Below are 6,343 nucleotides of genomic sequence, written 5' to 3'. Positions count from 1 at the left end.
GAGCAGAGGGATGGACTGATGGATCTCTGGGATGTTCTTCCCACCCCAGAGTCTCAGATGGTTAAAATTTGCAAGTGAAATAAGCTTTTTGCAATCCCTTGATCCCTCCTCTCCCATCCAAGATTAAGTGATACCTTGACTCCTTTACACTTTCCCAACCTCTCTCAAGTTGATGCCTGTCAGGATTCTGGATCCTCCCTTAGTCTTCCTTTCACAATAATTTAAGTGTTGATTCAGTGGGACGGAGAAGAGGCAAAAGAGGGTACACAATTTGAACACACAGAAGAACATTAAATTCCAGCCAGTGAACCCATTTTTCTTTAACATAATTCGAAAGGATTGAGACAGGGAAAGCTCTCGGCTTAGAACATACATTAAAGAAATAAATCTAATTACCATGTCCCATGGAAATGTCATACAGATGATATATATTACATATATATGTATATATATACACACACACATATATATACTTCATATATTATATATATATATGAGAATATTTATATAGACCTGCCCTAACCTGGAATCTCAATGCCATTTACAGAATCTGGTGAATGAGAATAATGGCCTGGAACTCATGGTTGAAGCAAGAAAGCAAATTGGCAGTGACTCAAGAAGGCAGTCAATGAGAAGAGGCCATGCTTTTACAATAACATAGAAAATGCTATTATTTACATATATCTCCATAATTCCACACCACCTTCTATGCACCTACCTCTTTTCGAGGCTGAATGACTTGAGTTCAGCTGAATCATTATGTTCATATTCACATATTGATCAATTTTCATGTCACTCAATAACAATAGTTATTTATTTTTATTAGCAATATTCTTATATCCTATTATAATTATCCTTCAAGGATGGTTTTGATACTTGTATTTATCTGTATTTAATGTTATAAATATGATGAGGAGGTGGGAGGAGGAGGAAGAGAGAACACATCAAGATTTTCTTTACTTCTCATGTCCCCTAAGTACAGCCCTCATATAACCAGTTCTTTTGGTCTATTCCACCAAGCCACATTACTCTAACATGACATGTCACAGTCATCTCTGCAGCTGTTTCCTCCTGGAGGGAAACACAGTCCTTTAGTGAATCCTGGACTCTCTTCACCCAGTTTTCCATCTGTAACATCGGCCCCTAGGATCTCAGTCTGTAACATGTGTCTGCTTGGTGGCAGGAGATGCTCACAAAGACCAAGGCATCCTGTGACTTAGGATCAGCCTTTACTTCTAAAAGTCAACTTAGTTAAGTTTAGACTTCCAGAAAAATTTGGGGGATGGAGCCAGAGAAAGGGAGCAGCTCTATGCAGGGGAATATGCTCTGGGCTTTCATTTGGAAGCCTTAGCGTTTATGAGAATTGCTGTCACTTTCAGCTGAACCATAACTAGCAGGTCTCACACACTGTGAATGCAGAGCAGCCACTTGTGCTTTGGGATTTTCCAGCTTAACAGCTTCCCACTTCATCATGTACTGGGAGGCAGAGTTATTTAAGCAGATGACAACAGAGGTGATAAAGATGGTAAAGAGAACTGATAAAGAATCATGTAAAGAAATATGTTCCCCCCCAGCACTTTCCCTTCTTTTCTTCCTTTTCTGTTTTTCCTGATTTCCTTTCTTCCTTCTTCCTTTTAGATCAAAACTACTCTTTATTTTCAAAGTTCAGTAACATAAAACAGATAGAAGCATATTTTCAAAAGCAGAGCTCTGTCCATCTATTGAAATCTCTGTCTTGTCTGTGCTATCCTTGAGACAAAAGGGAAGAATTCATTTACCCATAGTTAAATGATGACATGAAGGAAGATATAAAAATATCTTGTTTCAAGGAGTAGTCTGAAAATTAGCATTTTGAATGAAATTTCCATTCTGTTAATGACTCCCTGCCACCAATTTCTTCAAAATCCACATATCCATCTGCATGACATGAGAAAAAACACCACAAAATCATCAGGAAATGAGGATTTTGTGAATGTTACCCCAGCATAATATCTCTATGGCATTCACAACACAATGTGCTATCGTTTGTCTGCAATATCCAAGTTGCTGCCTCTGTTTTTTATTTTATTTTATTTTATTTTATTTTATTTTATTTTATTTTATTTTATTTTATAACCAATGCCTGGAATTGTCTTTCTCTCCAATCCACTGATGCATTAATTCCACAGCTCATTTCCAAATAAACTCATTTACATGTTTCAATTTAGAGTTTTTCTCCTTTTTATTCCTTTACATGTTTAAATTATTTTTGTCTCCAGTCTCTATTCCTTTTATGTTAGAATAGCTGCTGAAACTTATTGAAATGTTGCTTTGTAAAGACATCAAGTTAATCCTGTATTTGTGGTTTGTTTCACAATACAATTTGTAATGTCCTTAAATTTAAAATAATGGTTTCTACTTTTTCCTTTGAATACTCAGGATGTAAAAAATAGCCTGCCTTTTTCTTTTCCCTAGCTTTTTTAAATTTTGGTTTGCAAATAGACGCATAAATGAAAAAAAATATTTCTCTGTAAAAATATAGCCTAAATAGCCTGTCTTGGCCCTTTAGAGAACTAACAATATGGTGGACATGGCAGACAAATACACAGAAAATTATAATAGAATATGATATGTATAATCACAGTGTGCATGTGAATTGAAAGGTAGGTTACCTAATTCAGATTTGCAGTGGAATAAATCATGAGAGAAGGTTTTCCAGAAGTGTGAATATATTCTCTGAGTTTTTAAAAACGCCTTGTTATTTAGCAAGTCATTGAAGTGTGTGAGATTTAGAGGCAGAAAAGCAACCTATGCAAAGGCACAGAGCAGTATTAACATGGTTAGGACTGTATCCGTCAAGACAGACCAGGTTATGCTGTGGCAACAAAGGGTCCTCAAACATCAGTGAGTTATGACCACAAAGCTTTATTTCTCAGGCACAATACGCACTATCAGTGGTTGACAAGGTGGCTCTGACTACTGTTAGATCGTAAGAACTCAGGTTAAAGGAGGGACCATTGTCTTGAATGTTATTGATTCTTGTGCCAGAGGAATAAGAAAAGGGTCTTTGGTAGGTCATTAAGATGTTATCTTATGTATAACTCATGTATAACTTCCATTTACAACTCATCCCTTAGACATGGTAATATAATGTTTATCCAAACTCAAGATTGTTAGAAAGTACATTCTTATCTGATGCCCATGAGATGGAGAAACCAGAAATAGTTTCCTATCCAAAGAATGTACAGAAAAATCCAAAAAGTCTGTTACAAAAAATGCGTTTAAACAATGGCAATATCCGTTGTAATAAGTGTATAATATTCCAACAACATAGCTTTGAATATGTTAACCCCACTTGTAAACAAGTCAATCACATTGCTTTACAGTAAAACTTAAAAATCGAAAACATTATGCTATGTACATATAAATTAAACTCTACATAAAATAAATTTAATTTAAAGTCACAACACTGTAATTTTAAAGGCATTTAACTCTAAAATATTTTTCTACTTAAATTCTACTGGGATTAACGACTACTAAATAAGCCTATCAGCAATATTTAGAAATATTTAGCTACCACAAAATGTCTATACAAAAGAATCTTATAATAAATTGGATTGATGGGGATAAATACAAAGACTATTATCTCTCTCTTTTTTTTTTTTTTTTTTTCCGGTACGCAGGCCTCTCACTGTTGTGTCCTCTTCCATTGCAGAGCACAGGCTCCAGATGTGCAGGCTCAGTGGCCATGGTTCACGGGCCCAGCTGCTCCACGGCATATGGGATTTTCCCAGACCGGGGCACGAACCCGTGTCCCCTGCATCAGCAAGTGGACTCTCAACCACTGCGCCAACAGGGAAGCCCAGAAGCTACAACTTTTAACTTCATATTCACCTCCCTTCCCAAACAATGATCTTCTGGTTTTTAAGGAAATGAAGGTAGCTTCTCACACAGAGGTGGTAATCCCAATGTAGAAGAGGCTGTACATTGTAATGTTCAGGCATTCATTTCATTTAGGTAACTTTCAAATATGGATAAGGAGCTTGGGTCAAAGGTAACAAAAGTTTGTGAAATGTTGGTAGCATAACAGGATACCAAGCACTTAATAGTCACTGAGAAAATACTCCTCAAAATCCCAGGGAGAGTTTTCAATGCAATGACAAATTCAAGAATGTATCTAACAAATGCATCTAATGCATTTGTTAGAATGCATCTAACAAATTCAAGAATGCATCTAAGAATGCACAATAAATAGGTGCATTACCATTTAATATCAAGGCAATTGCATATGTGCCATTGCTGACTACTTTATCTGAGGTATTTCAGTATTACCCATTTGATTTCCAAATTTTAAATATCAGGATTGTTAGCTTTTCTAGAGAATCAATGTAACTTTACAGAAGAGTTTCAGCTAAGTGGAATTTTCTTTTTTCATTGAAAAAAATGTATAGAACTGTTTTAGATAGGAAAAGTCTTTTGACAAAATCTAACACATTTTATGTCTGCCAATTAAAATAGTTTAATTACTAAAATGAGAAATCATACATTAACTTACTACTAGGCTGGGCTTCTGCATCAGAATATATTTAGAAATAACACCATTCATAATTTGGGAAATAAATTATTGTTTGATATGTTTTAACATAGGCCCTTTAACAATTCAATTTAATTTAAATTTCACTGCAGTAAGGGAAAAAATTAGATACTAGCTGGCTTTTGATTGCAATGCCTTGCTAACTTTTATATTCATATTTGATCATGTATGCAAGCCACTTGAAAAGAAATGTTGTATCAGGTTTAGTCCCAAAATGTATCAGCAGCCTTAGGCATAACCCTAGACCCAGTTCCATGAAGTAGTTGACATGGTTCTCAGCACAGTGCTGGCCCCAAGGAACGATCACTACCTGCAATGATTATCAAGTTGGTTTTAAAAGTAGGGGAAGTAAGTAAATGCATCCTAATGTGATTTGGCATGTAATTTAAGGAAAGAAATTTAAAATTTGGCTCATTTGGAAGAGACAAAAGTGAAATTATGCAAGCCAGTAGACATAAATTTTCCACTATGTCTTCCAGTCTACAGATTTGAATTCTTACAGACAAATTTCTCATACAATTTGCACATTTTTAAATGTCCTTAGCACAAATCTATTCATATGTCTGTTTTAAATGAGAAAAGAGTATAGAAGAAAACAACTTTTTTACAAAACTATTTATAAAATCGGTAGGAAGACTAGAAAAGGTCCTTCTTATTGAAGAAAAACAAATAGGCATAAAAAAGTTTAAACCTCTGGGACAAATTATAAATGCTTATTTCTTAGCTATGGGGCAATCTGTGTCAATGACTTATATTTACATTATCTAATTTGATTGAATATTATGTTCTTTTTCTAAAATAAATAGCATACCCAGTGTTATAGCACGTGAACATTAACCCTCCAAGAATCAACATTCATCAGGATCTCACTGTCCTCCTCACTATTGGTTGCCTGGTTTTCCAACTTAACCTTCCTCAACTCTTTAGTCTTTTCACATTCTCCTTTACTCTGCCTATCTTTTAAATATAAATATATCTCTGAATCCTGCTCTAAATTCTTCCATTCTTTCTCTACACATTGTTCATGGGTGATTGTATCTAATAACATGACTTCATATACCTTGGCTAATAATTCCAAAATCTACAAATCCAACTGAGATTTGTCTTGAACTTTTTACCAAAAGGTCTTCCTGGCTCCTTACTCATTTCATGTCTGAGATTATACTCATCTTTCCTCAACCTTGCTCTTCTTCCTTTGATCCTGATTATTAAGGAACAGCTCCACCAGTCACTGACCCAACATGGAAGTCTGTGCATTATATCTGAACGTTCCATCTCCCACATTTTCCATAGCCAGTCGATCATCTAGTAATGTCTACACTACCTTCAAAATATTTCCAAAATCAGTCCTTTTGCCTCCTCTCCTTAGTGCTTATTTTAAGCAAATAGGATTCCTTTTCTGTATTACTTCATCCTTCTAAAAATAATCCTTTTCTTAAACCCTTGTGGTAGGCAGAATAACAACCCTTCAAAGACGTCCATGTCCTAATTCTTGGGACCTGTAAATTTTTTACCTTATGGGGCATTAACGTTTAAGGACCTTGAGATGGAAAAGTGTATCCTTGATTATCCAGGTGGATCCAATAAAATCTCATAAATCTTTAAAAGCTGAGATCCTTTTTCAGAAATGTTCTGTCAATAAGTAAAGGACATGTGTGTCACCACTCAGAGTGAGAGAAGGCATCAGAGAGGGATCAGGGATCCTGCTTCTTAAATAGAAATAACCCAATTATTTTTTAACCACACCTTCTTTCCTATTTCCAGAGTCAC

The sequence above is a fragment of the Mesoplodon densirostris genome, chromosome 8 (genome assembly GCF_025265405.1).
Source record: "Mesoplodon densirostris isolate mMesDen1 chromosome 8, mMesDen1 primary haplotype, whole genome shotgun sequence".
Lineage (NCBI taxonomy): Eukaryota > Metazoa > Chordata > Mammalia > Artiodactyla > Ziphiidae > Mesoplodon > Mesoplodon densirostris.
This window is presented reverse-complemented; position numbering follows the sequence as displayed.